Source organism: Drosophila virilis, chromosome 5 (assembly GCF_030788295.1).
Source record: "Drosophila virilis strain 15010-1051.87 chromosome 5, Dvir_AGI_RSII-ME, whole genome shotgun sequence".
In the NCBI taxonomy this organism is placed as follows: domain Eukaryota; kingdom Metazoa; phylum Arthropoda; class Insecta; order Diptera; family Drosophilidae; genus Drosophila; species Drosophila virilis.
Window position 1 is genome coordinate 21,878,291 of NC_091547.1, and position 16,395 is coordinate 21,894,685.

General features: G+C 39.9%; 1 protein-coding gene across 1 annotated transcript in view; it reads left to right on the forward strand.

Moving 5' to 3' along the window:
- Positions 1–350: 350 nt before the first annotated feature.
- sli (slit guidance ligand) overlaps positions 351–16,395 on the forward strand; it is a 69,606-nt gene continuing 53,561 nt past the window's right edge. Inside the window, exon 1 of the mRNA XM_032437137.2 lies at positions 351–1,001. The gene's annotated coding sequence lies outside the window, so the exon portion shown is untranslated. The remainder of the gene's footprint in view (positions 1,002–16,395) is intronic.

The window sequence follows — 16,395 nt, forward strand, 5'->3', positions numbered from 1 at the left end:
TGTTTATTTTCACACTGTCAAACATCTGGCAGCGCTTGTTGTTATTGTGAACGGACATAGTTACGTTAACAGGCGCATTTAAGTCAATAACAGTTGCTTGTGCCTAACATTGTCAGTCACTGTAAATCGCCAGACGCGTGCAAGTTGCTAGAGCGCATACAGGGTGAGCGCATGTTGCTATGTAAAAAACGCAGCAGCACGTTGCGTTTTGCACGCGTCTTTTCTTCAGCGCGCGCGTTTTTCTAGCGGCTGAGCGCTCTCAACAACGCATTGCTCTCTCAAACTTTAACAGCGCCTGTTAAACGGCAAATGAAATGCCAATAGCAGCTGTTAACATTTTGTTATTGTGAAATTTGTCGTTGAAGCGTGCGGTCGGTTCGACGGTTGTACGCGATCTTAAACCACGAACGAGGTTTAAGTGCAGAAAATCGAAATAAAAAGAAATTGAAAACGCTAACTTAAAACACTGCTTGAACGCGCCAAACAGAGAACTTTCTGAATGAAACTTGTTTGAGTTGAATGCATTTAATTAAGGCGAACGCGCGCGCTTTGCAAGCAATTAAACTAAAAGCTAAATTCTAACTATGTTTTGTAGTTGTGCAAAATAAAAGTTTTCTCAGCTTTGCCGCTAACAACAACGCCGACGCCGACGCCACCGTCGCCGTTACCGTCGCCGTCGCAGGTCGTCGTCGCCGTCAAAAAAAAAGTACTCAAACAAGATTTCCACTTGAAATTCCTGAATTTCGTTCGCGACGCGCAGCACACAAAAAGAAAAATAAAATTAAATAAAAGAAGAAGCAAAATATAAATCGAAATATAAAAGCGCAATACAAAATATATACAAAAAGTTTCAGCAAGTGCAGACGGCATTTTGAATGTGTTTATAACGGTGTCTGCAGCTATTTATATGTGTGCATGTGTGTGTTTTAATTTTGTGCAGTTTGGCAACACATTTGGATTAGCGGCGCTTTTTATTTACCCAGACTGTGCGCGACTAAACGGTAAGTGTGGCCATTTTTGCGTTGCCAGACTCAATTTGTAGGTGTTAAGGAAATGCAAAAGCAGACGACGAGATGTGGCAACAACAAAAACAACAATTTGTTGGAGTTTTTGTATTAGCATTTTTATGTCGCCGTTGGCTACTTGACAAACAAACACACACACACACGCACACACGCACGCACACAATACACAAAGGATTTCATGACGTTTGGGTGGGACGCTAAACTAACCCTCTGCCGCGGCCGCTGCTGCTGCTGCTGCGCTCTGTCTATGCTGTGACTCTCTCCCTCTCGCTCTCTGTCCTTTACGTATGCTTATTCGCTCACTCGCACGCGCTCAGCGCCGAATGCTGTGCTACTGAAATTCGTAGCTTTTGCGTTGCCGTCTCTTTGCTTGCATGAGTGTGTGTGTGTGTGTGTGAGAGTGTGTGTGTGCGTTGTTTTTATTTATTTTGATGGCGTATTTCGGCATTTCGCTTTGTCAGAAAGCCTCTGCGTAAACTTGTGTGTGTGTGCGTATGTGTGCGCGCGTAAGCTTGTCTGCCTGCGTTTAGTTTGCTTCTTCTACATTAAAATGAATTCGCAATAAATATTGCCTATGTCAAATAAAAGGGCGATGAGCCAGCCTTTTTCCTATCTACACCAGCTCGCGCCCGCCCGCGCCCGCCCGTGTCGCCGCTCTAATCTCGGGGGACACTAATGTTTTACGACAATTTGTATGCCTACCAATACAAATGCAAAACTTAATGCACACATCAATGGCGAATTAGATGTACATACTCCAAGCCAAATGTACTAATAACAATCATTGAGTGTCTATCTCTGCTTGAGTGTGTGGCCTGTGTGTGTGTGTGTGCATGTATGTGTGTTATTCGTTGATTTGGCTGTTATTTCTCCAATACATTGACAGTGCGGGGCTGCCCACTTGTGTATGCCTCGTATGTCTCATTTGGAAATCGTTTTGTTTTTGTCAACTGACAAATTTTTATTGTCTCTCCCACTCCAGCAGCTCTTAACGCTGGCAGCACTAATCGCTTACTTAAAAAAATACACTCAAAAACGTAGACGCAGGCGAAAGACGGAAACAAGTGTAAATAAACAAAACTACTTACGGGCACATGCACACACACACACACACATGCGATAAAATCTATGTGCACTTGTTAGAGATGCGCATTGAAACGTGCTGTAACGATCTGGCAGCACTTTGAACAACTGCAAGCAAACGTTAGTGTTAATTTTCAATTGATTTGGACTACTACAGTGGTGTCCCAAAACATAAGAACGCTTTGCTTTGATCAGAATTGGAGAGAATATCGCGTAGCAGAATCGCTATCGCAAACCAAACTTTTGTATCGCATTCACTTGAGCGCATTGCTCATCTCTAATGCCTAATACTGTCGCCTGGGCGCTGCTTTGGCGGCGGTGCCTTGTTGTACGGCGGCGCTGCTTTAATTTCCAACACGTTTGCCGGAAAAACCACTTTGCTAGCTCCGGACATGGGCCTGGGCACGGGCCTCGGCCTCGACTACAACGCAGTACTCAGTTCTAATTGTGCTGGCTGCTCAGCTTTTTGGGTTCTAATCTGTGCGTGTCCATTGATTTACGTCTCCATTTGGAATGTAGTGCAATCGATTTAGTTGCGATGTTGTTTAATCAAAGCGAAAACAAACTAAAACAACAATAAACCCATCGATGCAGCAGTCCTCCAATTTGTAGCCCAATTTGACCCCCTTGTGCGTGCCTCCTCATTTCGATAGGCAACTAAATAAACAATCGAAATCGCATCGCAATCGGCTCATTTGCTTTTTCAACGCGCCTTTTAATGCCCGCCGTTAATTGCGAGCGCTCCGATGCTTGTAATTAGTTGTGAATTGGATTTGGATCACATAAAAGTGTTGATTACACACTCTTGAGCTTGATGTCCATGTTAATGTTAATGCTGGCCGGGTCTCTGCCCATTGACTGACTGACTGACTGACTGACTGACTGACTGTCTGGGTGTGAAGTGTTTTTCTTTTGGGGTATTAAGGTTAGCCTCGCTTCCCCCTCTCTTTGTGCGGCCGTTGTAGTGAAAGTCTTGGTCTGTTTCTCAGGTGGCAAATGGACCCTGAGGTCAGGGCATGTGCAAGAAAAAAAGCCTCTTAGCTGCATTTTCGCTCAGCAGCTTTTCATCAATTCTAATGGAAAATGCGGGCTATGTAAATGCAGACATTTCCGGCCAATGAGAAAGAAGTGTTTATTTGCATAATATTAAAATAAATCAACATTACTTTAAATAGTTCAAATACTTGGAATTTGCCTTTTAATTGGATTTCTAGAAATTCTTATACAGAAGTATACGCATTTCATTTTCTCTTTAGCTAAATGTTGCCAACATTTGTATGGAAGTATCTCGTGGCAAGTGAAGACCCACAGATTCTTCTTTAGGTCAAACGGTACTCTTAATGTTTTTCCTAATTTTCGTAACTGTTGCTTAATTGTTGGCTAATGAACCAGTGAAAACGACAGCAAATCGAGAAAAACAACTTTTGCAGCCAGTTAATTTGAGTTTTTTCGTAAACCTGAAATCGACAAAGAAAAATTGTTGCCTTGTGAAAAATGATCAAACACGAGTCTTTAATTAATTTTATGCGAAATGTGAACGGAAATTAAAAAAAAAAAATTAAGGAATTGAATATTGAATAGTCTTCCATAAATAATTATATAGAGTATACATGCATTCGTTTTATTTCTTAGCCAGCGTTCATTGTCTTGTATTCATGTCGAGCTGTGTTGACTTTTTGTATTCTTGAAGCGATTTGTATCTTAAAGCTTTGCGTCAGCTGCACAAGATATATATTCTACCTGCCGTTGTTCTTATGACTCGAAACTTCACTCGAGAGACAATTATAAAGTTATCTACAATTCAATCATTTCCGTGTCGTTTCATTCTGTTTACCTTTGGGCCAAGACACGACCCCAAAAGCAGTTTGTCAATTACAAATTGCTAAATTTGTTGTATTTTTTTAAAGTTAACTTAACTTTTGCAAGTCATGAAGTGGTAGAGGGGCGGAGTGTGATGGGAAGGGGGGGGGGGGGGTCGTGGGGTTTGCTCTGCATAAAGTCTTGCCTAGTGCAGCAGCTAAACATCAAAGTCATTTCATGTCTTCATAAATTGTTGCGCTACTTAAACTGCGACGGCGACTGCGTTTGTGGCATGCCACTTGGCTGGGCCTTTCTTCCTTTCTTTCTCTCTGGCCCTCACTTTTTGACTAAGTGAAATGACCTGCCATTTTGTAGGAGAAAAGGCAACAGCTAAGGCCAAAAAGCCTGCCAAGCCGTGTTTGAGCCGTGGGGAAGGTTAATGCCTTATCGACATGCCGCAATCTATGTATTTAATTGACTCAGCTGCAATTATAGTGGACACAACATACACATATATATATATATATAAATATATATATATACATATATTTTGTTGCTGTTGTGGTCTGTGTAGTGTCTTCTTCCTTGTGCTGCAGATAAAAGTCGCGTCGTAAATACTAAAAACTCGCCTATAATGATTTCGCATAAATCGTGACTACTCGCCAAAATGAAAGGCGAGAATTTATACTAACAGCGCAGCAATGTTGTTGTTGTTGTTGTTGTTGTTGTTACAGCAAGTTACATTGTTGTTGTTGTTGTTGCTGTTGCTGTTGTTGCCGTTTCGCTCCATTCCGCATCGTCTCGTGGTGTCGGTGTCAGAGGCTAGTCCCGAGACTCCCGTCGAATCCATCGCTTTGGTCAGTCGCACCAGCCAAAGTTAAAGCCAAAAAAAAGAAGCAGAAAAATAAAACATAAGAAAACACGTCTAACCACGGCACGCCGAAAATTTAATACCCTTGCAGCCTTCTCCGACCCATTTTATCCCTAGGCGGCATTTATGTGAGTAAGAAAGAAGTCCGACTTGCAAATAAGTTAAGAGAATATTTAAAGCTAATGATTGCTGCGACTTAGATATGAGATATAAAAGCAGATAGACATTTCTTTCAACAAAGCTATATATAAAATCTAGCATACTTTTAGACTATGTAGAAATCCGTTGCAAAAAGGACTTTGCTCACATGGTAGAAGCAAAGCGAAGCTTGTTTAGCAAAATAAGTTCAAATAATCAAATATGATATAGTGCACCGATCTAGTCCGTATATATAGGCACTTTTATGGACTGTTTGCAACAGAAAACAGATGGATATATATAAAATTGAGAGCCTTGTTTTCACGATTAAATCAAGGGTAGATATAACTTAAGGAAATGTATACTTCCTGCACACGTTACACACATCTTATGCTATACTCATAATACCCTGTATAAGAGTATCAGGCGCAAACAAACCTGTAGCCACAATTCGAAATCTCCGGCTAGAGATGGCCACGTGACGCACTAATCTGGCTGGCTGCCTGCCTGCCTGTCCGCACGAAAATCTCGTTGCAAAATAATTGATATTTATGATTACGAATTTATTGTGCGCCCCAAACAAATTGTTATTTATAAGGCAGATACACACAAATAACAAATATACGAAGTTATGAAGTAATGCGTTTGAATGGAATCTTAAGAGATTAAAAGCGAAGTTGCCTTTTGAAATAGTTAAAGCTGCATTACAATCTATTGCTATTGTTTTAGAATAGTTTTTTGTTAATTGCTTATAAAGAAATTCATTGTCATCTTTCTTTTAACTAACGTGCAACGCGCTGCTTGAACTGCTTGCGAATTTTAAGAGAAGCTAAAAACTTTTTGCTAGGCTGCTGCTGTTGATGATACTCTATACCTAAAGACAAAGGCGGTATATTGGTAAAATGTGAAGTCAAGCAAGTTTTCAATTTATAAAAATATCAAATTATTCTTGCTGCTTAATCAACGGTCGAGCTTTATATTAAAACTAGTTACATTGCCAAATATTTTGTAGCAATTTGCAGCTTCAATTCTTTTAGACTAAATCTCTTAAGCTCATGCAATCACGATCACACGCCCATCTCCAATTAGTGCAACTGTTGCAAGGCAACAAATACGAGAGGAAAAAAAAAAAAAAATATTTCGACGCTTCGTTGGTTTAGGGATTTGCCTGTTGTTGTTGCGGACATCAACGTGGCCATTGCCAAATCGTTAGCACTTGGCAGGGCCCCAGACTCGAGGCTCGAGACTCTAGACTGCAGACCTGCGACTCGCTTCTCGCGACTCGCAGCTCGCAACTCGCAACTCGCGTCTCGAGACTGAGCTTCAGTGCCAGTTGCCGCTGTCGCTGTCGCAGTCGCATCAGCCTCATCATCGTCATTATTATCATCGTCGTCATTATCAACGTCAGCCTGTTGAAAATGCTCTCAAGACAGTTGGCAACAATGGGCAAAGCTCTCGTCTCACGTCTCTGCGTCTTTGGGCCTTTGCTTCAAGTGTGTAATGAAATAAAAATATGTATTTAAACTTTATTTGATTGTCGTTGATTTGGGCGATGGCAACGGCAACGGCGACGACAGCGTCACGCTCTTCCGCACCCGCGCCCACTCTTAAAACTCCCTTTCTCCCAAACTTGCCTCATTATACCCTGTAGGGAATAGGTTAACGAGAGGTATGAGTAACTTTATACTAAAATCTTAGCTTACTGTCGTCTATCTTATATAGAATGTATAGATCATATTATCTTCATACCGATATATATCGATAAACATGCCTCATTATACCCTGCAGTTAATAAAATTTAATAAATTTTAAAAGTTTTTGTGTATCTACCCAGTCTATCGACATATCGATATATATCGAACCATGCCTCATAAGTGTAGTTAATAAAATTGGTTAAAAATGGATTTGTAGGTTTATGTATAACTGTGTAACTGTTTTTCTATATACATATTGATATAGATCGATAATCTAAACATGTTGCGGGGGCTTCATAGAATGCATAGATACAATTGTTAGATATTATATTTTGTAACTAAATAGTTGTATAGAATATTGAATACAGACGTCTACATTTCGATTTGCATCAATTTGCGAACTGAGTTGCTTGAAACAATCTTTGAATATGAGAGCTTGGTATTTGGTATTTTGGTTCTTGTAAAACATTTACAACTTATTTTAAATCTTCGAATTTTGTTGCTAATTTATAAATATCACTATCCATAGAGTTGTATATCATAAGTTATCGATGATATTTGTTTCCCATTGAATTACAAATTAAAGAAATGAATAGCAATGTTATTTAAAACCCATATTTTACAGGGTATATCACATCGTCAAGCCGCCTCCACTTGAACTTGCTTTCTCAAGTCTAATGAAAAAATGTAATAAACCAATTTACGTTTCTTTTTTTTTTTTTTTTTTTGTTGCTGTTGTGTGTATTTATTCTTCCTCCACCATTTGCATTCTTCCGCTTCATCCAACCCTCTGCCCCACGCCTCTGGCAAAGCTGCTCTATAAATTTGGTAGCTAACCAAGCATTGCAGAGCACCATTGAGAAGGCGCTGCCCATCATTAGGCTGACAAAAAGTTGCTCAGCTCATTTGTACGTTAAAATCTTCCCATAATTAACGGCGACGTCGGACATTCGTTTGGACGTGTGGTGAATGCTGTGAATGCCGCTGTATGAATGGTGGATGGATCTATAGAATGCGCTGCTTGGATGGATGCATGGATGGATGGATGGACGGACGGACGGTTAGCTGACGGGGGGCTGGGAGTACGTAAATTTCTATGCCTCGCTGCACACAAATGACACAAACTCTGAGTGGCAGTGGCAGTGGCAGAGACGCTGTCCAGACAAAGTGTCCGGCGACTGCAATTGCCTCAAGTCGTCGCAGTAGAGAGGGATGGGGAGCGGGCTGTGGGGAGACAGAAAAACCCTATTGTTATTGTTGTCATTTGTTTTGTGTAGGTGAACGTCCATCGGACTGAGCTTAGAGCATTGGCGGAATTATTAAAATGTAGTCTGAGAGACAAGCCCAATTCCCAAACCTCACTCTGCCCAGTTCCAGTTTTGAACTCGGACTCGAACCGGGACTCTACTCTCTCGTTTTGATATATTGCAGGCATCCGGTAGACGTGATGCTGCAATAAAATGCCTGACTATTTTCTCAGCTGATGTTGTTGTTGTTTTCTCTTGTCATTGTTGTTGTTGTCACATTGTCGCCGTCTGAGCTGTTGTTGTTGTTGTCTCCGGCTGCCTCATCATTGGTTGCCTACACAAAAACTCCAATCAGAATAAAAGCAAACACAACAACAACAACAACAAAAGCGTATACAGCTGGAATACCCTTACAAGAGACACACTTTTGGGAATTTGTAGGAAGCAACTTTATTTATTTACTTTATACACAAAAAAAAAAATAACAAGACAATATATTTTTATGTTTATAGTAAGAATTTTGGGTGCGTGAGGCATATATTCATAGTCTACAGGCCTATATAGAAAATGCCAAATAATAAAAAATAACTTTACGTTGTTTTTAAATAAATACTTCTCTCAAAAAAAAAACAAATTGTCTATAGATGACAAATTTTAAGGATTTTAAAGCCAAAATAGATTGATTTTTAGATAGTTTTTCAATTAATTTTGATAGCATAAAAAGTTATTTGCTTTGGCTAATGTCAGATGCAAGATTTTACATTTGTTTTTAGTATTTTAGATTTTCCTGATATATATGTATTTAAGACAAATCTTTCAATTTGTAAAACGAAAGAATCAAAAATACGTATTTCACGAACCAAATCCACGAGCGAAAACGAGCGAAAAAAGCGTGGAAGAAGTTGATTAGCTGAAAATCTTCTTGTTTAATAAAATAGATATCAAATAAAATAGATATAAAATTATGAATGCAAGCAAAAAGACTTTAAAAAATCGATAATTAAAATACAATTATTGATTATAATTATAATAAAAATATTAATAAAATCTGAACTATAAAGTTTTGTATACCTAGTTCCGTAGAGTATTGAAAAAGACGCTGCCAGTTGTGTAGATTCCATGATGAGAGGGGAGCTTTGTGGCCAAGTATTTTGTGTTGTAAGCAGTTAGCCACACAAAAAACGAGACGAAAATAAACACTAACAAATGAAACAACAACAATAACGAAAACAGCAACAACAACAACAACAAAATTAACGTCCCACATCTCGCTTGGGCCCCAAATGAAAGCGTGGAAAGTCCAACAAGATTTGGAGAACTTGCGGCTCATTTTCGAATATGTCGCATCGTTTTAATTAAATATTTTCAATTTTACGGGCTTGTTTGATTTGCATTTTAATACAGCCCGGCACACAAAATGTTTCTATTTAATGCTTGGGTTTCGTGGCGTTAGCGGGAAGTGAGGTTGGAAGCTCAAGCTGAAGCCGGAGCCGGAGTTGACTCTGGAGCTGTTCGGAGTACCGTGAGACACTCGACACCTGGTGGTCTGTACGCATTTTGAGGTCGCTTGGCATTTGCATTTCCATGGAAGATTTTGTATTTTGTGTCGGTTCATTAGTTAGGATTACAGCACAATTATGTCGCATTTCGTTGCCCGCTAATAGTTGTTTATTTACACAATTACAAAACTGAAAGGCCACATAAATTGTTAGGCAAATGCTTCTATTCAGATGGAAACTCTCAATGGCACACAAATCTTACCAAAATTTTCAATCGCAGCAACTTTTCTTGCGCGCAGTGAAAGTTCTTGTGACTTAAGCGCGGAAAGTTGTTAGAACTTTATGAATGCAATAACTTAATGAGCCCTAAGCAGCCCCAAATTGGGGCAACTATGTCGTGTAGGCCTACGCTCTAGCATCAAGATCGTAAACATATTTCAAAGTCGAGAAATTGATTTTCACATTTGAATGTTGTGCTGGTAACAAGCGTAGTCCGTGTGTTTTTATTGCATTTTGTTTATAATTACTTGTATTAAATTGATTCGATGCCCTTTTCTGGTTATTATTTTATTATTAACAAGCAACATCAAGTTAAGCCTCCCTCTTCTTTCATCAGCACGTCTTATTTCCCTTAGCTTTATCTAGTTGAGAATTGCAAGCGTCAAGTAAGTAGAAAAGTACAGCATGCATATCAGAGTCCATTTTCTGTGTGTTATGTTTATTTAAGCGTTGTTTGTTTTTTTTTGTTTTAATATAAAACATTAAAAGTGAAGCTTCCATTAGCTCCTTATTGTCACTTCTCGATAGACTTCTTTTGCTTTATATGTTTTCCTTTAGCCTTTAGAACAACAACCCCATAAGCTCTTCTTCTCACATAAAGCTAGCCTTGATTTATTTAACTTTCACATCGTATTTTAGATAGTCTCCATTACAAGCATGATCTCCTATTTGGCTGTGATCCAACTGCATTATTCATATCCAAATTGTTTGCCCTGCAACGCAATTTTCCCAGTGCATTTATCAAGCACTCGCTTATAAATACACACACACTTCTATTTACGCTGATGGGCATGTCTAATCATAGCTGCGAGCTTATCACACCATAAGAAAAAAAAAAACATTTCCCAGGCAAATGTCGACACAATTCGAACAAAAAAAAAAAACTTACCCAAAAATGAAAAAATACTACAAATGAAACCCATACACCGGAAACAACGTGAGCAATAGTTTTCCATGGGGAATAATTTCTATGCACTTTATCGAAAATTCTCCCCCCCAAATGCCTGAAATCAATAATAATAATAATTTATGTACATGTGTGTGTGTGTGTGTGCGTGTGTGTGTGTGTTTGTAAGCGTTAGTAGAACAAACAACGAAAGCTTGCAGCTTATCTTTAACACGGTCTTTTGGGGTCTCTGATAAGGTTTTACACCATGAAAACCAACGCAACTTGGACAAATCAACCTCTTCAATCAACTAAAATTAGTTTAGAGGAAAGTACGCGACTTGTAGTTACCCTGTGGGTAGACAAAGAAGTCTTGCTTGAAGTTCGTTTGAACCTTTCAGGAAAGGCTAACAGCCATTTTTCATCGATATTTATCGATTTCTTTAAAGTTTAAATTCTTGCGTTAAGTTCGTATTTTATCTAGCAGGAAAAAGTAACATCTCATATCTATCGATATATATCGATTCCTAAGAAATGTTTACTAAATAATCGTTAATCGTTTTTAAAGGGTAACAGCTGGTAATTTTTGATAATAATCGATCGTTATTAGTATCTAATCTTTTAGGTAAAAGTAGCGGCCCAAAATTAGCCATATTTATCGGGCTTAGAGGTATATTTACTAAGGAATCTGCAAACATATCAAATATTAATAATTTTTATTGATTTCAGTTGAAAAGAGCTCTTCCTTAAATCAATATGTAGAAACAGACTCAAATCAATCTACACCAGACTATATGAAAATTTATAAACCATATTATGAGATTAATAAAGGCTTCTGCTGTTGCCTCTATCATACCCTGTTTAACAACTTTGCTTCCAGGGTATCTAACCAAACTTTAGCATAACCTTTTCAAAATTGTTGAATGATTGCAGGGTGTTTAGGAATATGGAGGTGCCTATCAACAGTTGAAATTAAAGGGCGCATTGCCCCCGAACACCGGATCTCAGTGTCATGCGGTGGTTGTTTATATATATTTGGGTCTAGGGTTCTACGTTTCCCGCTGCCCGCTGCCCGCTGCCCATTATCCATTGCCCGGTGCAATAAATGCCAAAAGCAAACACAGGTCGAGGCACAACTAGATATACTTATGCTATGTATGGGTGTGTGTGTGTGTGTGTGTGTGCCCCTTGGTAAATGCATGACCCTGCCGGATGTTTCCGGTTCACTTTGCAATAGTTATTAAAAACGTCGGATGCGCCTCACAAAGTATCCGCAAATGCAACGCTAAATCGCGTCTCATTAGAGTTTGTCTCCGCGGCGCAATTGTCACTCAATCAGCTGCAGCTTGGTGAGGGGAGGGCTGTGCGCCCGGCTAGGGTTGCCACAGTGTTTTTGGGTGGGGGTTTTTTCTTTTCTTTTTTGGAATTCCTAACTGAAAATTGCAAGTGAAGTGTCGTTTAAATTAAATTACAGCCGCCACGGTACGCCCCAGCGAATTCAGCACAATTATTGCGGCCTCACGCACTGCAGCCACGCCCTCACCCTCTGCCACTCTCTCGCACAGCCTCAGCTTCAGTGTTGCCACCACCAGACCATATAACCAGCCTGGACTTAAGCATACATATATGCATGTGAGCCGATCGGATGCAACAACCCCAGCCGTGTTTCGTGTTTCGTGTTTCGGGCCAAACACAATCTGTTTGCCGCCTGTCAGAAGACAAACATTGTCCAGGGAAGGGGGCACAAGGAATTTACACGGGCGCAGGGTATGGGTGAACGGTGAGGTGTAGGGTTGAGGAAACTCATAAAAATCCACAACGATTTGTTGTGCTGTGTGTGTGTGTGTATGTGTGTGAGAGAGAGAGAGGGGGGCAAACTTTATATGTGGTGGTTTAACTGGGATAGTCTTTTCGGGTTTCGCTGCATACCCTAAACACCAGACTCTGCGAAAGGGTATGTTGCATTCATGCGGGCTAAAGACGTTCACATTTGAACTGGGTAAAATAATTAGCAATCAGCCTGATCAAAACAAAAATATTTGTCAATACCCAAAACCCAGTCTAGTCTACAGATGTTGGTCTGTGCAGACATTAGTCTTAGCTAAAGGCATGCTCAGGATTAAATAACCTTGCAGATATTTTCCTATTGTAGATATGTATGTGAAGCTCGTAAACTGAGTTTGATGAAAATTTCATGAAACCCCGAATGTCCACTTGGCTATATACAACACTTTATCGGGTCGGATATAGCTCCTTCTATGCATTGTACATATTTCATGACAAAATTATAATCCACTCTATAAAAGTGTAATAAATATAATAGCTTGTAACTAATTCCTATATCATTAATGTTTATATTAATTGTTTTTTATTCGAACATTTTTGAGATTTTTGAAAACTTTTACAGCGTGCACTTCTCTTAACCGGACACTCTTTTTTGGGGGGACATTTTCTTTCAAACTATAAAGTTTTAATTTAAATCTAATCACTCTGAAAATCATTTACGCACATTTATAGAACAGCATTTAATTTTATGTTTTAAATTTTGTTGCTTTTTTGTTTTATCAAGTTCAGAAACCTTCAAAACCTACAAAATTTTTAAATTTAGAAAAGCTTTGATATGAAGACTCTTATTTATTTATAGTCAGTTTAAGGATTAGCAAGAAACTTAGATATACAACAGATCTATAGAATGAAACAGCCCATTTATATTTTATATAGACAGATTTAAGATCGAGCTCCTGTTGTCATTTAGTGCCAGGTATCTTGCGGTTGATCAGCTTTAAATGCAGCGTTTATATTGTTTTTTTTTTTGTTGGTTTGGTCGAACAAGGTTATTGCAGCGGCAACACCTCCGCTTAGCCCGCCTCCTTCAATTTTCTTGCTCCCCGCCACCCACGTGTGCCTTACCTACAGCCGGTTCGATTCCATCGTCCACACTTGCCCAACTTTACCTTTTGTGCCTTGGGCATTTTTAATGCTTTTAATTTTTGCTGCGCCGTCGAAGCGAGCCGCAGCGCGGGGTTGGGCTAAGATGCTCGCCAACCGTTAGGGGTTGAAATGCTCTGCACGAGTATGTGCGAGTGTGTGTGTCTGTGTGTACATTTGTGACTGACTGTGAGGGTGTGCATATTGAGCCTTTGAATACATCAAGGCAACCGAAAAATGTGCAAAAAATGGGCGTTGCTCGGCGCGATATATCTAATGGCATTGTTTCCGTGAGTCGTTGCTGCTGTTTAATGCATGTTGGCAAATGTCGAAATGATGTACATGACTGTCGAGTCACCCACCCCACGCCACCTACCCCCCGCGCAGCTCTTTCCTGCCCGCTGGCATATGTCAGGGCAGCGTGCTGCTAAATATGCAGCTGTTAATGGCTCGAAATTAAAACATTAAGCACAACGCGACAGTCCCCATCAGCAGGGACTTTGATTGGAAATGCGATGCGTCTGCCCCGCCTCCTTCTCCTCCAACTCCTCCTCGACTAGCCGGAAAAGCGCTGAGTAATATGAAAAGTGCTTGCTACACCTTGCACTTAGTTAGAAATGTTGCGTGGAACGGATTCTGATTCTGATTCTGATGCGGGGTAACTGATTTACCTCTTTGCGGGCTAAATTGGGATTGGTTGTACGCTTGCTTTTAGGCAATTGAAGTGGAAGTGCTTCAAGTTCAGGCCAACTAATTATAGTTATGAATGCGACAGAGACAGGGCGTTAACTTTTTGGTGAAAGTCTAGTTCGGGAATCAGATAATTTGAATTGGGCTTCGAGCCGCATATTTATCAAAAACTTTATTGATTAATGTTTTTTTGATGGTATTCATTTCAAGCTCTTTCAATAATTTAAATGGGTTAAGTTATTGATAGACATTGAAGCTATAACCTGCTGGGAATTATAATGAAAAACTGGCGGATATAATGTGGGCTTATTGAATATGTTAATAAATATAAATATATTTCTGAAATATTGATAAAATCGGAAATAAATGTACTCCCAAATCTGAATCTATATTTGGACGTAGCTATATCCTTCTGGTAAAATACATTACCTTATCGACATACAACTTTCTAATATTATTAGACCTTAAGTTACTTTTGACTTTTCATTCAAAATTGGTTGCCCTTTCTTGTTAACCTTTGAAGTTTCACTCCCGCCTCTTAACTATTCATTAGACATTCTTTATCCATGTTTTATGCTATTCTCATTGTACCCTTTTCTACCCCCAAAATCCTTACAGCTCTTTGCATTTGCCATGTTCTTTTAACTTGAAAATAACTCTCTGCTCAGTTGCCCAAGTCAAGTCAACTCAATTCCATAATTCTTTTACAATTCCCTGGGCAAACATTTTCCAAGAAGCAGCGGCAGCAGCCAACCGCCCCTTCTCTACCGCGCTGCGCAATTCCCCCTCAGTGGACACAATAACAACATTAACATTAACAGTAACAAGAACAACAACATGAGGCACAGACAAAGGCAAGCTACTTACAAGCCGCATGCCACCGCAGATTGGAGACACCCAAAAGCCAAAAGCCGACGACAACACGCAGCAACAGCGTTGATGATGTTGCCCCGCCCCGCCCCACCTCTTTGTGGCACATCTTATCTTATCGCGCAGGTGCATGCCGCACACTGAAGAAAAAACAAAAAAAAAAAAAAAAGAAAAAAGAAAAAAATCAGTCGACAGTTGACAGCTCGACGGCGCAGCCAACTGAAGCGAGTGAAGCCAATGAAGCCGCCGCTCAAAGTCAAACTCAAAAGTCTGCGACTGCGCAGCGACATGGCTGGCAAGCAGTGTTGACAAATCAGCCATTTTCTAGCTAAATGCGGCTATTCTCAGAAAACTGTAAACTTGGCAAGTTAATGGCATTTGCTCGACAAGTGCTGGCAACTCTGTTTGAAAGCCAAATTGTACTCAAAAAGCTAATACAGTTGTTTTTAGGTGTTTCCAACACTGGATCTAGCTACTTGTTTTGTGGTATTCGCTGACAACACTGTTCAGAAAGGTGATTCAGAAGGATCAAAAGATTTAGCTTCATTGAAATTGATTCAGTTACATTTTAAGCGAAACTTTCCAACACTACTGAAAGATAATTCGGCTTTATTTCATATAGGAATCAGCTACTTCTTTGAAGCGGCGGTTTTCAACACTGCTCAGAAATAAATTTCATCTAATCTTGTTTATTTTCAGTTACTATTTTAAAGGGGTATTTGATAACACGTTTAGCTAGATTTAGCACAAGACTTAGCTAGTTTTGAAACATGACACTTGCCAACACTGCTGACAGGTTGCATGCGAGCATTTCATTTAAGAATTTATGACACCGACACAGGCAGTCGCTCGCATAACCCACGTTCATAACTAGCTTGGGGATCTGGGTTTTTACAACACCTGAACAGAAGGTGGAGGTGTGGGGGGATATGCAAATCAGTTTGGCTGAAAATAAAAGCTGGCATAATCAATCGGCTGCCCCACAACAAACATCAAAGCGCGCCCAGTCTAATGAGCATTATGCATTTTTGACCCCTGCCCCGGACGGCGTTCCTGCCCTTCTGCACCAGACTGTTTTAAATTAGTTCAACACATGTTGGCCCCACGACCCCTGTGGGAAATTGCTTTCAGCAACTGGCAAGTAGAATATTTATATATGTATATATATCAGCATATTTCAACATCGACTCGAATGTGCTTTTGATGGGCCCAGAGCAGTCAGTCGACCAGTCAGTCAGTCAGTCAGTTGGTCGGGCAACGCCAGCTAATTAAATGGCTTATATTTTCATGATTTACACTTGGGTCGAAACATGCTCATAAAAAAACAACAGAAATGAAAGCCAACTGCTGTTTTTGGCCCTAAACACATTGCGCATACGACGCGT